Source organism: Lithobates pipiens, unplaced genomic scaffold (genome assembly GCF_037356315.1).
Source record: "Lithobates pipiens isolate NorthernLeopardFrog02 unplaced genomic scaffold, aLitPip1_a1.2 Scaffold_19, whole genome shotgun sequence".
In the NCBI taxonomy this organism is placed as follows: domain Eukaryota; kingdom Metazoa; phylum Chordata; class Amphibia; order Anura; family Ranidae; genus Lithobates; species Lithobates pipiens.
The window spans coordinates 44,451,341-44,473,417 of NW_027507764.1; the positions used below are offsets into that span (position 1 = coordinate 44,451,341).

The following is a 22,077-nucleotide window of genomic DNA, read 5'->3' on the forward strand; positions in this document are numbered from 1 at the left end:
CCAGAACCAAACCCTCAAGGCTCATTCACACTTGTGGTGCTTTCTGAAGAGCAATCCACATTCTGATCACTCTTAAGAGAACCTTTGTCAGGCAGTAAAGGAGAGCCGTAATCCATTGTAATCCCTCTCCCTGCACTAGCCATGATGGATCTCTTTCTCGCTGTCTGTAACCTTAAAGTGAAGTTCCACCCAAAAGTGGAACATCCGCTCATTTGTCTCCTCTCCCCCTCCGGTGCCACAATTGGCACCTTTCAGGAGGGGGAGGGGGGACAGGATACATGTCTTTGATAGCTATCCTGTTCCCACTTCCAGGAGTCCGGGCCACGGCCTGTGACATCACCGTGGGGCTCCCACCTCCTTCCTCCTCCTCTCCCTGTTGCCGGGCCAGTAGGGAAGAGGCACGGGCCAGTAGGGTTCCTGACGTGAAGCCGTAAGGCCAGGGCCGTTTTTAAGGCAGGGCAAAAGGGGCAGCTGCCCTGGGCCCTGTCATTGTTGTGGGGCCCAAAGCAGCTGCCTCATACTTGCCAACTATCCTGGTTTAAATTCCCTTGTCCCTTGAGGTTTTAGTCCTGTGCTGTGTCACAATATCTCAGTGTGAAGTGTTGCTACTAATGTTGCCCAGCTCTGCCTTATTGTTGTGTACAGATGACTCACATGCAGACCCTGTGTATACATGTAAATTACAGAAATTCATATGTAAATTGTGGAAACATTCATATGTAAATTGCAGCGCCCGGCGGCATTGATATGTATATCATGCCCCACAGTAATCTCTAGCAACCAATCAACAAGCAGAAATCATGTGCTGTACCTCTAGCAACTAATCAGTAAGCCGTAATGTGTGCCATACCTTTGGCAACCAGTCAGTGAGCGGTAATGATACACTGTAACCACTGGCAACCAATCGCAATAGGTGCCTGATCTGATTCAATAAACTGAATTTGAGTCTAGCTGCTATTTATTGTATGTCTCAGAGCAGGTGGAGAGTGAAACTGCATGGGGGGAGGGGGGCCCCAAGAAAAGTTTTGCCCAGGGTCCAATCAATATTAAAGAAGGCCCTGTGTAAGGCTACACTGCTGGGTACCCTTACCCGCATTAGCGGCGGCATGAGCCCGACAGCTGATGGAAACATCAGCTGCGGTGCCGACATCACGGGACTCCAGGACAGGTAAGTGTCCTATGGTTAAAAACCAGCAGCTGCAGTTTGTGTAGCTGCTGACTTTTATTTAAAACATTTTTTAAAGAGGAAAAGTAGAAAGAAAGAAAGAACGAAAGAAAGAGATATGCCCCGTACACACGATCGGAAATTCGGCCAGCAAAAGACCAATGAAAGCTTTTGGTCGGAAAATGTGACCGTACGTATGCTCCATCGGACTTTTGCTGGCCGAATTCCCACCAGCAAAAGATCGAGTGCAGGTTCTCAATTTTTCGGTCGTAAAAAGTTTTGATCGGAAATTCCGATCGCCTATAACCAATTCCGAAGCGAAAAATTCCTACGCATGCTTGGAAACAATTTGACGCATACTCAGAAGCATTGAACTTCATTTTCTCGGCTCGTCGTAGTGTTGTACGTCACCGCGTTCTTGACAGTTGAAAGTTCAGAGAACTTTTGTGTGACCGTGTGAATGCAAGCCATGCTTGAGCGGAATTCCGATGGAAAATCCGCTCGTGTGTACGGGGCAATAGAGTGTATCATGTCTATTTGTGCACATTTTTTGTTTTATCATCACAAAATGACCTCATTAAAATGTTGAGGTCTATGGGTTGAGTTTTGGTTCTTTCTCTTTTAGGTCTGTACTGTAGGGACGGGTAAACGGTTCGGCCCGAGTAAAAGCGCTTGAATCGGAGACACAATCCCTGTTGTGTTCCTGCTGGAGCAGACTCTGCGTGGCATTATGGACAGGGCACTCCAGGCAGAGCAGCAGGAGGAAGAGGAGGAGGACATTTTGAGATGGGAATGAGGGAAACCTGCTAGCAAACGTAGGCATAGGACACGCCCCCTGTCACACCCCCTTAAAGGAGAACTAACCCAAAAATAATTAATTAAATCCACAAGTGCTTTTTTTTTTAACCACTACAATTTAGGTTTAGCGCTGGTAAACACTTTTTGAAAGATAAAAAGTGCATTTTATATACAACTATATAGATCAGACCAAAATGAGGGACAAATGAGGAGGAAAGAGGGACAGAGGGACATTGCTCCAAATCAGGGACAGTCCCTTGAAATCAGGGGCAGTTGGAAGCTGTGCCCAAACATGATATATTTTCTGAGAGCAGACACCCTAGAGCAGGGGTCTCAAACTGGCAGCCCTCCAGCTGTTGTAGAACTACAAGTCCCATCATGCCTCTGCCTGTGGGAGTCATGCTTGGAACTGTCAGCGTTGCAATGCCTCATGGGACTTGTAGTTTCGCAACAGCTGGTGGGCCGCTAGTTTGAGACCCCTGCCCTAGAGAATAAAATAGTGGTAGCTCCAATTATGTCACACGATATCACAACAAAATATCAGTAAAAAACACACTAACGTTAATTTTAGGGAAAATAAGCGCAATAAACAACCCACATTTTTGGTAAAATGTAAAAGACGAGGTTGCCCCAAGTTAATAGATACCCCATATGGCAAACCTTAAATTTGCGTGCGCGCGCACCCTATATTTTCTATAGGCGATGCTTCAAAAGCCCCCTATATGTATCCGTTAAGTGTTACAGAGGAGGTCTTGTGCTAGAATTATCGCTCTCACTCCGGTGTACTCAGCAATATGCAACATGTGCAATCAACATTTTCACGCGTAGGCGTCCCCGACGTGTGCCTTGTATGTGTATATATATGGAGAACGAGGGGGGGGGGCTCAAAAAAAATTTTTTTTGCGTAACTTTTTTTTTCATCACACCTGAGACAAAAAGTCCTCTATACGATGATTTTAAAGTGACAGGTTCTCTAAAAGACTCTGCAGGTCTCCTCTGGGCTCCGCTGAATGCATTGCAATGAACATTGCACTGTAATCACATTCCTTCCCAGCTATGTGGGAAACGTGACAGGGTGACCCAGGAGTGATGGCATACACCCCATTTTTTCCGGGTCACAGGAAGAAGGGGAGGAGAGCCGTGTCTTTCCCGGGCTCACAGATGGGCAAGAGGAGCCCGAAATACATGCGGGGGGTTGGTGTCGGTTAGGGGGGTGTGTGGAAGCAATCGGATGGCAGCTACTGTTCGGACCTGGCAGCAAAAGGGTTAAAAAAACATACATTTAAAAAAAATGATTCCTCATCTCCCCCCTCATTGTGCTAACGAAATAAAAGCTTTCTACTTTTGCTACATCCTTTATTTTAGACCCAGTGATGATATCACTGGGTCTCTGTGCTTCTCTATGCAATGCAGGCAGATCATGGCTTCTGGGAGGGGTCGGCAAGGTTCTGTAAACAGCTTCCTGAAAACATCACAGCACTCCTCTCAAGAGCCTTCACCCCTGATGCAAGCAGTGGGAGGAGTTGTGCAAACGTCAAAATGCCCTAATGGGTAGATGTCAGTCTGGAGGAATGGGAGTTTCTGGGCAGGTTGTATTTGCATGCAGATCACCCTCGGTAAAAGTCGCATGTGATGCCGAACCTCTGTGATTGAAAAAAAAATGAATTTCAGTAAGTGAAAGGGGTGAGCCAGGGACAGGCACACTGGGGAGGACAGACCTAGATGATGCTGGATGCCCTCCAGCCAGGAAATGAGGCAGAGCTCTGTCTGACTTACTCCAGCTTTTAATGAACATTGTGAGAAGCTCACAGTGTGCAGTGAAATCAGAAGAAGTGATTTCAGGAGTCTGTACAACTGTCCAAGGGAAGGCTGGAGGTTAGCTTTAAAGTGGCTCTAAAGTTAGAGGGCATTTTTTACCTTCTGTGCCAGAGGATCCACCCCCAGTCCCCCTAAATACCTCTCTTTGCCTCTTTGCTGGATTGGGATGTTTCTTTGCTGAATATATGTGGATGTCTCTTTGATGAATATATTGGGATGGATGTCTCGTTGCCTCTTTGCTGGTTGGGATGTCTCTTTGCTGGATGTGATGTCTCTTTGCTGGATGGGATGTCTCTTTGCTGACTATATGGGGATGTCTCTCTGCTGAATATATTGGGAAGTCTCTTTGCTGAATATATGGGGATGCCTCTTTGCTGGATTGGGATGTCTCTTTTCTGGATTGGGATGTCTCTTTTCTGGATTGAGATGTCTCTTTGCTGGATTGGGATGTCTCTTTTCTGGATTGGGATGTCTCTTTCCTGGATTGGGATTTCTCTTTGCTGGATTGGGATGTCTCTTTGCTGAATATATTGGGATTTTTGTTTTGTTTTCTTAGATCTTAGGGGGCATTGAAAAGATAGTTAGTGTTAGTATAGGGTCCTGCTCAAAAGAGTCTACCTTGTCGTGGTGGCAGGCTTCATATTTCTTGGCCAAAATTCAAATTCCTTACTGTTAAATCTTGAAAGTACTGATGACTTTGAATACATGTTTCATGTTCATATAATAAGTTGTAAGAGTGAAAATAAAAGTGGGTGCACTAAAGGACTCAGTGGGGTGGTTGGTGTGCTGAATTGGTGGGACGGCCAGTGGGCAGGCACTGGGGAATGTTGGTGGTCAGGGCAAGGGGGCCCAGACCTAAAGCTTTGCTCTCTCCCTCCTCACTGAACATAGAGGCAGCAGGGTTAGCCATTGGTTCCTGCTGCTGTCAATCAAAGCTAGTGAGAACAGAGCAGGGGGTGGGGCCAAGCTGTGTTGTGTGTGCCTACAGACATGCACAGCCTGGCTTGGGCTTGAGCGCAGAAGAGTGGTCCCATAGCAAAGTGGCTTGTTTCGGGGGCACTTGGCAAAACGGAGACTGCAAGCGAGGCCTTCTCGTCCAGTCTCGTCCAGTCTCCACTTAAATTCATCCCAAAGGTGTTCTATCGGGTTGACTGTAGTACTCTGTGCAGGCCAGTCAAATTCCTCCACCCCAAACTCGCTCATCCATGTCTTTATGGACCTTGCTTTGTACACTGGTGCGCAGTCATGTTGGAACAGGAAGGGGCCGTCCCCAAACCGTTCCCACAAAGTTGGGAGCATGAAATTGTTCAAAATGTCTTGGTATGCTGATGCCTTGAGTTCCCTTCACTGGAACTAAGGGGCCAAGTCCAACCCCTGAAAGACAACCCCACACCATAATCCCACACCATAATCTCCCCCTCACACCATAATTCCCCTCCACCAAATGATTTGGACCAGTGCACAAAGCAAGGTCCATAAAGACATGGATGAGGGAGTTTGGGGTAGAGGAACTTGACTGGCACAGAGTCCTGACCTCAACCCGATAGAACACCTTTGGAATGAATTAGAATGGAGACTGCGAGCCAGGCCTTCTCGTCCAACATCAGTGCCTGACCTCACAAATGCTCTTCTGGAAAAATGGTCAAACATTCCCATAGACACACTCCTAAACCTTGTGGACAACCTTCCCTAAAGAGTTGAAGCTGTTATGCTGCAAAGGGTGGGCCAACTCAATATTGAACCCTACAGACTAAAACTGGTATGTCATCAACCACTTTCTGCCCTCCGGCCATCAAATGACGGCGGGGCAGTGCGGTTCTCCTTATGGGAAACATCATATGACGGCGCACCCCAATGGCCGCTTCTGCGTGCCCGCAGAGCTGCAGTCGCGCCGTGTTGCTAGGACATGGCGCAACCCTGATCTCTGTATTCCGGCTGTTTAATCATGTGATCGGCTGTGTCCAATCACAGCCAGTCACATGTAAACAAGGAAGTGCTGGTAATCGGCTCTCATCGCCTCACACTGACAGAGTGAGTGCGGCGTGGAGAGCTGAACAGTGGCATTTCCTCGCAGGGGACAGTGAGAGGTGTAATAAGGGCACTGATGATCAGCAACCCATGCTAACCCATGCTAACCAGTGCCAGCAACCAGTGCCAGCCAGTGCTAGCTATCAATGCCCACCAGTACCAACAGTCAGTGCCCACCACAGCCAGAAATCAGTGCCCATTAGTGATGCCAGTAAGTGCTGGCTTTCAGTGCTGCCTATCAGTGATAACCATCAATGCCCATCAGTAAAGCCCATCGGTGCCACCCATTAATGCCCATCAGTGCCCATTAGTGCCACCCATCAGTGGCACTTATCCATGCCATCTATCAGTGCCCACCAGTGCCGGCTATCAGGGCCCATCAGTGCCACCTATCAGTGCCCACCAGTGCCACCTATCAATGCCCACCAGTGCCACTCATCAGTGCCGCCTATCAGTGCTCATCAGTGTCACATATCAGTGCTCATAAGTGAAGAATATTAGTGCCTCCTCATCAGTGACCATAAGTGCAGCCTATTAGTGCCCATCAGTGCCGCCTCCTCAGCGAAAAATTACTTATTTACAAAATTTACTGACAGTTTTTTTCAACATTTTTAGTCTTTTTTTTTTCCCCCCAAAAAATAAAAAACCCACCAGTGATTAATTACCACCAAAAGAAAGCTCTATTTGTGTGAATAAAATTATAACAATTTCACATGGTTACAGTTTTGTAAGACCGTGAAATTGTCATTCAAAGTTTGACAGCGCTGAAAGCTGAAAAATGGCCTGGGCAGGAAGGGGGTGTAAGTACCCCGGTAGATAAGTGGTTAACCACTTCCCGCCCAGTCAATAGCAAATTGACATCCAGGAAGTGGTTCTGTTATCCTGACTGGGTGCCATATGACGTCCTTCATGATAACATGCCGCCACGCCCCCGTGGGGGCGCACATCGTGGCGATCGGTGGAGCGGTGTGTCAGTCTGACACACCGCTCCACCGATCTCGGTAAAAAGCCTCCGGCAGAGGCTCTTTACCATGTGATCAGCCATGTCCAATCACGGCTGATCGCAATGTAAACAGGAAAAGCCGGCGATCGCCTTTTCTCACTAGAGGAGAGCCGATTGGTGGCTCTCCTGACAGGGGGGTCTGTGCGGATTGCATCATCATGTACCAAAATAAAATCAGTGATGCCCAGCAATGCCAGCCATCAGTGTCATCAGTGCCACTCATCAATGTCCAGCAGTGCCACCTATCAATGCCCATCTGTGCCCACCTATCAGTGCCCATCCATGCCACCTATCAGTGCCACCCATAAGTACCCATCAGTGCCGCCTATGAGTGCCCATCAGTGCCACCTATGAGTGCCCATCAGTGCTGCATACTAGTGCCACCTATCAGTGCCACCAATTGGTGCCCACCAGTTGGCGTCAATGCCACCTCATCAGTACCACCTCATTGGTGCCCATCAGTACCGCCTTATCAGTGCCTGTCAGTGCATCCATATCAGTGCCCATCATTGAAGAAGAAAACGTTCTTATTTACAAAAAATGTTAACAGAAACAAAGAAAAACTTTTTTTTAATTTTTTTTTATTTTTTTTTTATTTGTTGCCCAAAAAATAAAAATCGCAAAGGTGATCAAATGCCACCAAAAGAAAGCTCTATTTGTGGGAACAAAATGATAAAAAATGTGTACTGGGTACAGTAGCATGACCGCGCAAATTGTCATTCAAATTGCGACAGCGCTGAAAGCTGAAAAATTGCCTGGGGCAGGAAGGTGTCTAAGTGCCCTGTATTGGAGTGGTTAAAGTTCATGTGCATGTAAGGGCAGATGTCCCAATACTTTTGGTAAGATAGTATATTTAATAATCAGCCTGACACACATAACTAATATAAAATACACCTGGAATATGATATCAGCTGTACTAGAGAACTTTGGATTGTAGATAAAATATCTCATACATTGCAACCTTTGGAGTCTGAGCGAACGTACAATATGTTTCTTTTTTCCACAGAGGCGGCACTGACCAGAGATGAATGGAAGGAGATTGCTGGGTACAAATGAACAGGGCTTAATTGCAGCACTATTGCTCGGCACACATGCGGTTCTGTGCGTTTTCAATGGATTGTATAGGACAGCCCATTCATTTCAATGGGCTTCCCTACCCACAAGACACACGTGGAAAGGAGTCTTTTGTAAAATGGCGCCGAAAAAAAACCTGCATGGGGCTGCGTTAAAGCATTAGTAAACCACAGATTTTTTTAAAAAAAATTTAACCACTTGACCAGGAGATTTTTTTGCGATACGGAACTGCGTTACTGTAACTGCCAATTGCGCAGTTGTGCGACGCTGTACACAAATAAAATGTATTCACTTTTTTTTTCCCGCAAATAGAGCTTTGTTTTGGTGGCATTTGATCACCTCTGCGATTTTTAATTTTTCCGCTATAAACAAAAAAAAGACCGACAATTTAAAAAAAAAACGAAAAAAAATACTTTTTAATTTCTGCTATAAAACATGTCCAAAAAAAAAAAAATACATTTCTTTATCAATTTTAGGCCAAAATGTATTCTGCTACATATTTTTGGTAAAAAAAAAAAAATCCCAATAAGCGTATATTGATTGGTTTGCGCAAACTATGAGATATTTTTATGGCATGTTTATTTATATTTTTTACGGTGGAATTTTTTTTTGGGGGCGGCAAACAGTATGCCATCCCCCTCCTCCCCGGTCGGTGGCACTTAACCCATCACCGGTGGCTTCGCCTGCTCGGCGGCCTCCCGTTCTTCTGCTCTCCACAGGTCATCGCGTTGAGGGCGACGGCTTCCGTGTCCTCCCTCCTCCTTCTCGACGGCCAATCAGGAGTCTTCTCTTTTCGGCCATTCAGAAAATGGGTCTCGCACCCGCTTCTGATTGGCCGGATGGAGGTTCTGTGTTTCAACAGCGAATATGCATTCTCTGTTGAAACACACCTGGGTGGACAACAGTCGCATGCTCTGCGCCCCGTTCCCACTCTATTTTGAAGCCTATTAGAGCCTCTGGCTCTAATCAGGTGCTTTAAAAAAAACCCTTTCGCTCTAATTCATTGCCCTGAAATAGGGGGCGGCCACGGTGGCCATGGATAGATTCATGCATAGCATGAATCTATCCATTACTCATATAGGGGGATGGCCTGGAGAGAGGGGACGGCACCCAGGTGCCCCTAATGGATGGGCTTCCCCTGCTAGTAATGGCGGCTATGAGCGACTTATAGCGGGACTGCGACATTACGGCGTTAAAAATCGGATACTTTTTTGGGGACCAGTGACACTAATACAGCGATCAGTGCTAAATATGCACTGTCACTGTACTAATGACACTGGCTGGGAAGGGGTTAACATCAGGGGCAATCAAAGGTTTAAATGTGTCACTAGGGAGTGCTTGCTAACTGTGGGGGAGGTGCTTTAACTATGGGAAGACAGAGATTTCTGCTTAGCAGAAACACAGGATCTCTGTCTTCCCTTGTCACAGAACAGCAATCTGTCTTGTTTGCATAGGGCCTATGTTGGGAATGATCGTGGGTCCCGGTGGACATCGAGTCTGCCAGACCTGTGGATTGGCTCCCACTGTAATTTGGACATGGGGCGGTGGGCAAGCGGATAAACGCTGCAAGACAATGGCATAATGTGCTAGTATGCATCGCATCAGGTAACCTGTTAGATGGTAAGCAGGACCCTCTTAAGCCTCTTGTACTTTATGGTATTATTGTAACTGTACTGTCTCAGTTTTTACATTGTAAAGCATTGTGTAAACTGTTGGCGCTATGTAAATCCTGTATTATAATAATATTGGGGGGGGGGGGGGCAGCACACAGAAGGCTCATTAGGTAAAAAACCTTCAGACTTTTGTCACTTTAACTCTAAAGCCGTGTACGGATTTTACGATGGGAAATGTTCGATGTCAGGCTGTTGGCGGAAAATCCGACCATTTTTACACTCCATCGGACAATTGTTGTTGGATTGCAGGATGGCATTGTTGGATTGATGAATGTTGGCAAATGTTGGATGGCAGGCTTTAAAATTTTCCGTGGACAAACGTCTGTTGTTGGATTTTATGACCCTGTGTACACAAGTCCGCCGGACAAAAGTCCAAAGTACAAACACGCATGCTCGGAAGCAAGGACGAGCCGAAAGCGGTCGGTCTTGTAAACTAGCGTTGGTAACGGAGAATTAACATTCGTGACGCGGCAAATTATGAAATGTCGAAATGCAGCGCACAATTCTCTTCTTCTTTAATGGGATAATAATGAAGTTGCTTTGCTGGTGATACTGATGGAGTTATTGCAAACTAATTGGCAAAGGCTTTTTTTTTCTAGTGATATCAAGAATAATATTATTATGCTTTTTTTTTTTTTTTTTTCGTTTGGGCAAGTTACCACAACACCATTATCCTGTTGTTTTTAAGATCAAAGATACAACTATGTTGGTGTCCCTTGTCAATTTTACATTGTATTTTTTTACACGTAAATGCCTACTCCCAAACTGTCATTTGAAGTAAAACACAGTATTATTCTACACAATGCATCCAAAAATATAGAAAATATAACAAATCAAATCATTAGTATTCAACCAAAAAAATAAAATAAAAACCTCATGCATGTGTCCTGCTTCTTAACCCTTTCATGACTAAGCCTATTTTTGGAATTTGGTGTTTACAAGTTAAAATCCATATTTTTTGCTAGAAAATTACTTGGAACCCCCAAACATTATATATATTTTTTTAGCAGAGGCTCTAGAGAATAAAACGGCGATTGTTGCAATATTTTATGTCACCCGGTATTTGCGCAGTGGTGTTTTAAACGCAACTTTTTGGGAAAAGGGACACTTTCATGAATAAAAAAAAAACAAAACAGTAAAATTAGCCCAATTTTTTTGCGAAATGTGAAAGATAATGTTACGCCGAGTAAATAGATACCAAACATGTCACACTTTATAATTGCGCGCACTTGTAGATTGACGACAAAGTACGGTACCTAAAAATCTCAATAGGCGACGCTTTAAACATTTTTTACGGTTACCAGGTTAGCGTTACAGAGGAGGTCTACTGCTAGAATTATTGCTCTCGCTCTGACGATCGCAGCGATACCTCACATGTGTGACTTGAACACCGTTTACGTACGCGGGCGCGACTTCCGCATGCGTTTTCTTTGCTTCGCGAGCTCGCGGGGACGGCAGGCGCTTTGAAAATTTTTTTTTATTTTTTTTATTTATTTTATTTATTTTTAAATGACTAAATTGTTTAAAAAAAAAAAAAAAAAAATTTGATCACTTTTATTGATGTCACAAGGAATGTAAACATCCCTTGTGACAGTAATAGGTGGTGACAGGTACTCTTTATGGAGGGATCGGGGGTCTAAAAGACCCCCCACCCCTCCTTTACACTTCAATGTATTCAGATCGCCGAAAACGGCGATTCTGAATACCGGATATTTTTTTAAAACCGGCGCCATTGGCAGCCGAGTAAACGGGAAGTGACGTCATGACGTCGCTTCCGTGTTTACGATGAGGAGACTGGAACGAAGCCGATTACGGCTTCGTTCCAGTTCCTCCCCAGCAGCCAGAGCCGACGGATCTTTAATCGGTGCTCCCGATCGAGCGGGAGCACCGGTAACAGCGGCGAGAGGCGGCGGGAGGGGGGGACGTCCCCTCCCGCTCCTCCGGCATAACAGCCGAGCGGCTTTTAGCCGCATCGGTTGTTATGCCTGGATAGCCAATCGCCTGCTGTAAAAAACGGTACCGGGATGATGCCTGCAGGTGCGGGCATCATCCCGGTATAACCCCCGGAAGCCGAGTACGCAGATGTGCGTACGCTCGGCGGGAAAGGGTTAATATAGGGGGTCAACAATGCCAAGGGTTGGTGAAAGCAGGGGTCCATCATCCGGAGATAATTCCGAAAATCATCCGGATTATTCTCCTGGAGCTCCCACAGCAAAGGCATATGACATAATTGGTCACCGTTAATAAAGCAACCAATTTTTGGTCCAAGAAATCCTCCTCTTCCTGTTCCTGGACTGGACTTGGGTCAAAGCAATAACTCCAAGGCCAATAATAAATAACACGTTATCTCTATATTCACCATAATAATAATTTTAATCATATATATATATATATATATATATATATATATATATATATATATATTATTATTATTACATATGTTTTGTACTGTTTTTTTATATATATATAAACCATATGTAATAATAATTGTAATCATATATATATATATATATATATATATATATATATATATATATATATATATATGTGTATATGTAATACTGTTTATATATATATATATATATATATATATATATATATAAAAGCTCAGTGAAAGGTTTACCGCACACCCACCAGCTGGAGCCCATTTACAGTTCCCACATACAAAGTGATGCAAAGTAGCTGCAGAGTTTGTCTTCTTGATTAATCCATCAAGGATAACAAGCTTTCAATATTTCAAAACTTTCAAAAACAGACAACAAGCTGGCAACAGTTTTGGGTTTAGTTACTTGACCCTTGTTCAAGCCTATTGTCTAATATCCTAATCTTGTGCTCATTACCTTAAATCTGACCTTGTATTTCTATATACTGTAAATATATATATATATATATATATATATATATATATATATTCATCATTAAGTAACAAAATCCTGTCAGTTCTGTGTTCTGTCACCTTGGAGTTCAGTGGATCACAGAATTTAATATACCTCTTGTATTAGCATATTGTACACCAGATGTATAGATGAAGGGAGGACAGCGGGTCATCTCCTCGAATTCCCAGGGGCCAAACGATTTTGACTTCCACATCTATCATAGGGCATTCAGGAATAAGCAGTCCTTATAAAGCAGGACACAACTGTTGAGCAAGGAGCAACATCTGTACAACAGATGGAAGCTTGTTTCGAAAAACCTGCCAATATTTTTTTTTTTGTTTTGGGTCTCCAACCCTTTTTCCACCGGTGAGAAAGCATGAGGGCCCAGCCTCATAGGATATGAAAAAAGACCGTAAGGTCAGGGTGGGATGGTATCTCCCATCCCACAGTCCCCAGAGGGCTATGAAGTCAGGATATTTCCAGAACCAAGTTTCAAAAACAAGAGATTTACAGTGACTTGCATTTAAAAGGAAAACACAATGATTTTGGAGAGGTAAAAAAAGGGGGGGAATAAAAAAATAACACTTACAATTTAAACTGCCCAACAAAATGAATAGGAGAATTGCAGATGCACCATGTTGTCTTTTTCAAAAGCTTAGAATTGTTTTGTTCTTTTTTCCTGAATTGTATGCAAGTTTAGTGCCAGCAAATCTTTTAAAGATCTGGCATAACATAGGCCAACATTGTGAAATATTTAGAAATATTTAGAAGCAATAAATGTAATTGGCTCACTAGACAGCCATAATAGTACAAATAGACTGCCATCCAATATCTGAGAGTTCCACCAGGTGTCTTCAGTTTGGTTAGGGAAAGGGACAGAGAAGGACTTGGAGGAGTTGGTAGATGCTGCAGGTTCTCAAGGAGGACAATTGTTGACCAATTAAGGTTTTCCAACATGTTAGGTTGGTTGTTCCCCTAGACATCAAATGCCTGAGGTTTGAAGAATGCTTGTGCAAGCCGGAGAATCTTCATGTGTGATATTGACTGTGTCCATCAACCAGAGAAGGTTGTCTTTGACTCCTATGGAAAGTATTAAAGACCTCATTATCACAACCCCCATGAAATGAGTAGATTCAAAATTGAGCCAAAAAATTACAGTTGGAGCCCAGTGGGACTCTGAAAGGTGGTTGTGATAAAAAAAAAAAAAAATAAAAAAAAAAAAAAAAAAGCTATTCTACTTCTTGATACACCTGGGTAAAAGCTTGGCAAAGATTGGTCTCCAAACTCTTTCACCAAAATTACACCAAGGTCTGCCAACTGACAGCCCAAATTACACCGACTTCAAAGTATATGTTCCAACCTTTGTTAGGTCAGTAATACTGTCACCAGTGCCATCTTTAATATTGATTGCATCCTGGACAAACATTTTCTTGCCCCCACACCCCATGCAAATTCGCTCTCCACCCCAAAATCCCAAAAAACAAACACACATAGACTAATCTAAAAAAGTAAAAGTAAAATCATTACACAGGTCCCCTCTCCTACATCATTGCGTAGGACCCCTCCCCCCACTACCCCCCTCATTACACAGGTCCTTCATACTACCCCCATTATTACACAAGAGCCCCCTTTTCCATCATTACATATGACCCCCTCCCCTATACTACCCTAAACATTACATAGGACCCCCATTCCACCCCATCATTACACAGGACCCCATCATTACACAGGAGCCCCATTCTACACCATCATTACACAGGACCCCCATCATTACACAGGACCCCATTCTACCCCCATCATTACACAGGAGCCAATTCTACCCCCATCATTACACAGGACCCCCATTCTACACCATCATTACACAGGACCCCCATCATTACACAGGACCCTATTCTACCCCCATCATTACACAGGAGCCCATTCTACCCCCATCATTACACAGGACCCCCATTCTACCCCCATCATAACATATGACCCCTCTCTTATACTACCCCAAACATTACACAGGACCTCCATTCTACCCCCATCATTACACAGGACCCCCCACAGACCCCTACATTGCCCTCCCCAGCGGTCTCCCCTTGATAGTTTCCAGAGAATGTCAAGCAAACACCAGGCACATTCCGCTGAACCCACGGGCAAAGAGGTTCTTTAGCGGGCCAACGGTCTGCTGCTTATCGATCATGGTGAGGGAGACGGGCCGGTGCACCTGTGCCTGCGACTAACAGTCACTCTCCCCGGACAAGGTTTACCTTAATGAGCTGACCAATCACCACACAGACTGCAGACATAACACCTAACCAATCACCAGTGCCCTCAACATTCAGTCCCGCCCTCATCACCTGAGTGATAGGCAGCTCCACTTATCAACTATTTGTGAGCAGCGCAGACCCAAGAGGCAGCTCCGCTGCTTTGGGCCCCACAGCAATGACTGGGCCCAGGGCAGCTGCCCCCTTTTGTTTTAAAGACAGCCCTGCCTGTCACCGTTACTTAAAGTGGACTTTCACCCATAAATAGGACTTTCAGTCCTCTGATTCCTCCCCCTCCCTCTTACACAATTTTTTTTTTCAGCCTACTTTTTTTTTTTTACACATTCAGTCTAATTCACCCTTACCTAGACGAGGATGATGTATTCAGTATGACCTCATACATGAGCAGCTACGGGATCTACAACATATAGGACCAGAGATGGCTGGCATGTCTGCACAATTTCTTACCTTTGTAGTTGTCTCTTTAGCAGATTTATACATATAATCACAAAGGCAGTTTGCAATCTGTAATTAGGTGACAGATCTATTGACTTTTTTTTTTATGCGAATTAATGTGCAATGTACCACTGAAGCCTTGAGATCCTTTACCCTTTCTTAGGATGGACAGTGTGCCCATGTAGTTTACAACTGATAATGAAGATCTGCCAGCACTGTAAAGACAGGGTTAATTATAGTAATTACAACTCTCCAGCCCCCACCTTAATATTACTCCCCGCTCCCCTTCCACTTTTGGCATTTTTTAAGGGTGCGGCAGGAGTGGCCAGTCCATAAGGGGCACAGGGGCGCCGCCCCCACTAGTCTGCTTGCCACCCCCTAGATTGCATGTGGGGAAGCATGCGGGACGCTAGACTCAACTTTCTATGAGGTTTTTTTTTTATCAAGTCACATGAATTGAGCCTGAGGCTCTAATTGGCTAGACAAAAGTTTGGCTCTGCGCCCCAAACCCACCCATTGTAGACACTAGCAAATGAACATTCGCTATTGTCTTCCGGCTTCTCCTCCTGGCCAATCAGGACAGGAGGTGGAACGGGTTGGCCGGGAGGAGAAGCTGAGAAAGCTGCGCTGGTGAAGGGGTAAGTGCGGACCTGGGGTAGGGGCGTTTGTTTGCCACTCCCCAAAAAAAAAGTTTGGCACCAGCCGCCACTGGGGTGTGCAATGGGGAACTTGCTATGGGGCCTCAGGGCATCACAGCCAGCTTCCCACAGTCAATATGGCGGCGTGGGGACCCAAGACTGGCGAAGAACCGGTCTGGGTGGATCCCTGGACGGGCAAGCATCCCTTTCTTAAACATCACCAGCTACAGTATTTGTATTATTTTTAAAAACTGACTTAAGATCCCCTTTACACACGATCGAATTGTCCGGCGTACTTAGTCCGGCAAACAATCTGGCGGATAGTCCGGTGGACTTTCTACCGAATGGACTTGGCCACACACGGACACACAGAAAGTCCGGCAGTTGCTAGCGCGATGACGTACAGCACGTACGACGGGACTAGAAAAAGGAAGTTCAATAGCCAGTAGCCAATAGCTTCCTTCTCGTACTTGCTTCTGAGCATGCGTCATTCTTAGTCCGCCGGACTAGCATACTAACGAACGTATTGTCCGCTGAAACCCACGCTGAGAAAGTCCGCTGAAGCCCACACACGATCGGATTGTCCGGTGTAATGCGTTTCGGCGGACTAAGTACGCCGGACAATTCGATCGTGTGTACGCGGCATAAGGGTAACAAAGTAATACACAAATGATTGCTTTGGGGACAAATTAGCCTTTCCATTTGGCAATATTGTCTTGCGAAAATTATTTTATGTTCTATGTAACTTATACACAAAAATAAATAAAAATAAAATTGTTAGTGTTTTTGTTGTTTTGCTGTAAATAAAAAGTATTGTTTTTTTTCTATAATTTATACTTTGTCCCTATAAAAATTATTCTAAAATGTGTTTAAATATAATGCATAGTGAAGATATTTACAAATGACTCAATCTGGCAAATTCTTATGCAAGAAAATATAGCAATAAATACAAAGGAAAAGAAACAAATGCATATAAATTTTAAAGAAATTTTTTTTTTTTAAATCTGAAAAAATAATAGCTAAATGCACAAGGGGAGAGAGGAGTTAATTAGGGCTGATTATGATTAACTAAGGCTTAATAAGGGGATAGGTCCTTTAAAACCTGGGAAGGGAATATCACCGCTCCAGGTAGGTCAGCCAAAAGTGAAACCTCTCCTCCAGTTTAGAAGCCACAGCTGCTGGCAATGCATATAGCAATGGAAAATAGGAAGAAGTTATGGACAGCCGCACTCCAAAAATTGCCTTTTATTCAAAAAAACAGGATCAAAAATACATGCCACAGCAGAACAGAAGAGCTGACGTGTTTCACACTATACACAGTGCTTAATCATAATGATTAAGCACTGTGTATAGTGTGAAACGCGTCAGTTTTTCTGTCCGTTCTGCTGTGGCATGTATTTTTGATCTTTTTTTTAAAATAAAAGGCAATGTCTGGAGTGCAGCTGTCCATAACTTCTTCCTATTTTCCATTCCTTTAAAAGCCTCCAGGCAACACTTTGTATCAGGGAATGAGCATTAATACTGGTTGTCACTGACAGCTCTGGTCTCCACTGATGATCTGTAACCAATCAGAGTGGCTACTGATTATGTGATCACTAGGTGGAGGCTTCATTGCAATATGTTTAATATCAGATTAAATTGCAGTACTAAAAAGTATATATATATATATATATATATATATATATATATATATATATATATATATATATATATATATATATATAGAGTGAGAGAGAGAGAGAGAGAGAGAGAATTTTTTTTTTTTTTACATTTTTGCTCATTTTTAAGCCTATAAAAACCATATAATAAAAACCTTGAGATATATAAACATTATTTAGGTATGCAAATAAGCCATAAAGTTATTGTCAAGGTAACTGATGTGTGCTGATGCTGCTAAATTTGGCCCTGACATCTAGGCAACGATGACCTCTGGTTGTAAAAAGCATAAATGGAAAAAAAAATATAAAAAAAAAACATAGGTAGTACATTTCTCATGGGATTCTGGGAGCTCAGCTATACCAAGAGGCAGCGATGAGGCTCAGTAATGACACTACCACTAATGCCGCGTACACACGATCAAATTGTCCGGTGTACTTAGTCCGGCAAACAATCTGGCGGATAGTCCGGCGGACTTTCTACCGAACGGACTTGGTCACACACGGACACACAGAAAGTCCGGCGTTTGCTAGCGCGATGACGTACAGCACGTACGACGGGACTAGAAAAAGGAACTTCAGTAGCCAGTAGCCAATAGCTTCCTTCTCGTACTTGCTTCTGAGCATGCGTCATTCTTAGTCCGCCGGACTAGCACACTGACGAACATACTGTCCGTCTGAAACACTGAAATACTGAAACCGCGACCGTGTGTATGCTCCATCTGAATTTTGCTGGCCGAATTTCTGCTAGCAAAAGATTGAGAGCAGGTTCTCAATTTTTCCGGCGGAAAGATTGGACTGCAAAAATACTTTCTAAGTCCGCCGGACTTTACACTGAGAAAGTCCGCTGAAGCCCACACACGATCGGATTGTCCGGTAAAATGCGTTTCGGCGGACTAAGTACGCCAGACAATTCGATTGTGTGTACGCGGCATAAGTTGTTCAGAAGTCCGGATATTTTTTTCTTCTAATGATTTCTTTTTTTAGCCTTTAAATGGGGTTTTAATGAAGAGTTGGGGCTTCAGATCTTGATTTTTTATGCAATTCCCTAAACTCAGAGATTATCATAAGGAAGGTATAAAAACAACTTCATAACTTGGTTAATTTTCCTGTAGGATGCAAAAATTCTTCCCAATTGATTAATGAATTGTCCATTTTTTTCAGGTGCAAGTTTTTTTTCATTTTTTTGGGGGGGGGGGGGGTTCTCTCTCTCTCACACTTTTTTTTTTTTTAAATACCTTGTATTAGATTTTAAGAAATACAAACACCTGCAACCACATGGGCATAGGAGGAAAGGGAAATTACAAATGTTACAAGTTCTTGGGTAACAATAACATCAGGAAAATTCTTTTTTGATGGCTAGCCATGCGTATTTTAAATTGTATTGCAGTTTTTGATATTATAACTGATCAAATCTGTGGTAAATTTAATCCAATCAGTTTTTTTCTAACTAGAAATTATAGAAATTAAAAATATTAGTATACTTTTTCTACATGCCACACCACTGAAATTAATAATGAATTATCACATGTGGACACCATAATATTCCATTATATGGGACAGAAAGCTGTATTTAAAAAATAAATAAATACATAAATCACATAAAAGCTTCAAAACTTATATTTACAACCCAAATGATCAGTGCCAATGAATCTGGGTACCAGCTGTTGACCTCTACAGTTCACTGCTTGAGAGCCGCTCCATCGCTCTTCACAAACAAGACCTGAAAGTTCAAAAACAACCAATTAAATGATAGTTGTCACTTCCCTAGTTAAAAATATAAAGTCCCTCAGGCACCTGGCTTTTTCATTTGATTATTAAAGTCAACTCCACTAATTTCACCAATTTTATTTTTGGAAAATTGTCTGCGTCCAAATAAACATATTTTCATCTCCTGTCTCCTATTCCAGGCGCATTGCACGAGGGTTCTAAACGGTTTCCAAATTTTTTATTTTTTTTTTAAACTCTTTTTTTATTAAGAATTTCAAAAACAAATGACATCACTCTTCTATATAGTCACCTTCCTGTGCGATGTATTTTAGCCAACGTCGTACCAACTCTCAGACATGACCATTTACTAATCCTCGTGCCCTCACCGCTCTCAACGAAAAATATAAAAGCGTAGAAACTTTTTTGGAAGATCCCTCGCATCGCCAGATGCCCATATACATCAGGCATTACCATCACAGTGCCTATATACACCAGGCATCACCATCACAGTGCCCATATACATCAGGCATCACCATCACCGTGCCCATACACATCAGGCATCACCATCACAGTGCCCATATACATCAGGCATCACCATTACAGTGCCCATATACATCAGGCGTCACCATCACAGTGCCCATATACATCAGGCATCACCATCACAGTGCCCATATACATCAGGCATTACCATCACAGTGCCCATATACATCAGGCATCACCATCACAGTGCCCATATACATCAGGCATCACCATCACAGTGCCCATATACACCAGGCATTACCATCACAGTGCCCATATACATCAGGCATTACCATCACAGTGCCTATATACATCAGGCATCACCATCACATTGCCCATATACACCAGGCATCACCATCACATTGCCCATATACACCAGGCATCACCATCACAGTGCCCATATACATTATCTCACAAAAGTGAGTACACCCCTCTTTTCAGAGCATAGGGTACTGTGGGCCTAACCTTAGAGATGTAAGGGATTGTTAAAAGGTGGAGGAGAGCTGGCACCCAGTCTGTCAGAGGTCATATCTATTAGTCAACCCCACTATACCTTTGAAAGACAAATAGCTCTTAAGCCTCGTACACATAATCGGAATTTCCGACAGGAAATGTGTGATGACAGGCTGTTGGCGGTAAATCCGACCGTGTACGCTCCATCGGACAATTGTTGTTGGATTTTCCACGGACAAATGTTGGATAGCAGGTTTTAAAATTTTCCGTGGACAAATGTGTGTTGCCGGATTTTCCGAGCGTGTGTACACAAGTCCGTCGGACAAAAGTCCAAAGTACAAACACGCACGCTCGGAAGCAAGGACTAGCCGGAAGCGGTCGGTCTTGTAAACTAGCGTTCGTAATGGAGAATTAACATTCGTGACCCGGCAAATTATGAAATCTCCAAATGCAGCGCACAATTCTCTTCTTCTTTAATGGGATAATAATGAAGCTGCTTTGCTGGTGATATTAATGGAGTTATTGCAAACACATTTTTAAAGGCTTTTTTTTCCTAGTGATATCAAGAATAATATTATTATGCATTTTTTTTTTTTTTTTTTTTTGGGCAAGTTACCACAACACCATTATCCTGTAGTTTTTAAGCTCAAAGATACAACTATGTTGGTGTCCCTTGTTAATTTGACATTGTTTTTTTTAAAATGTAACTGCCTACTCCCAAACTGTCATCTGAAGTAAAACACAGAGCCAAGTATTATTCTACACAATTTTTTTTTATTGTGCATTAAAAAAATAAAACAAATAAAATTAGACATGCTATCTGCCAATAGAACGTAACCAAAAAGTGCATTCTATGCATCCAAAAATATAGAAAATATACCAAATCAAATCATTATTATTCAACCAAAAAAATTATGTCAAAGCAATAACTCCAAGGCCAATAATAAATAACATGTTATCTCCGATTCTGCAACATGTCTGGTTGACGAACGGGCATTCAGAAACAAACTGAAAAGCACAAAATGAAAAGCGCAAAAAAGAAAAGCGCGAATCAACACTCACCAAACTTCTACTAACACAAAATTAGCAAAAGGAACCCAAAGGGTGGCACTAGAGAGCTGAAAAACCATGTTGTGTGTCTAGTAAGTCACTACATTCGTAATTGTTGGCCAACAATTGTGTGGCCGTGTGTATGCAAGACAAGTTTGGGCCAACGCCCTTTGGACAAAAATCCACGGTTTTGTTGGCCAACAACCCGATCGTGTGTACGAGGCTTTAGAACAAATTCATTGAAGAATTTTGAGAAAGCTTGCCAACCTTGGATAGACTGGTACAGTGAATAACTTACTGACTTCAGAACTTTGTATTAAGAAATTATGTATGTGGATACCCTACTGCCCTGCGAGGCAAACCACATGTGTTTACTTGATTTGTTATGCCCCTCATGCTGTTGCAGGTTTCTTTTTTTGTACATTTTAAAACTTTATTAAAAAACATTGTGCAAAAAAAAAAAAAAGATGTGTGAGCAAAGAAATGTTGTACTCAGGTTTTAGAGCCAGACGATCGACATACAGTTGGATTACTAACATTTTGAGAAAGTCATTGATGGTTGACGTTAATTCGAAGTAAATGGACATTTTCAGTGTGTTGACTTAATTGTTCAACACACCCAGACATTGGAAACCACAGTGAAATCCTCTTTATTGAATTAATATATGTGGGTACCTTCAATTTAAGAGCTCTCAAAATACAGGATTAATATTGCATTTATTTTTATTATTTACTTTGGATAACAGTCATGTGTTTTTAATAATAATAATAAAAAAAAAAAATATATATATATATATATATATATATATATATATATATATATATATATATATACAGTTATTCCATACTAACGCCAACTTAAGAGAAATTGCTAACATTCAGTTTATCCACCATCTGTGTTTGATTTGAAAA

At 42.8% G+C, this 22,077-nt stretch overlaps 1 protein-coding gene across 1 annotated transcript in view; it reads left to right on the top strand.

The window, feature by feature from the left end:
• MEOX2 (mesenchyme homeobox 2) overlaps positions 1–22,077 on the top strand; it is a 154,199-nt gene that overhangs the window by 96,972 nt on the left and 35,150 nt on the right. The gene's annotated exons all lie outside the window — the stretch shown is intronic.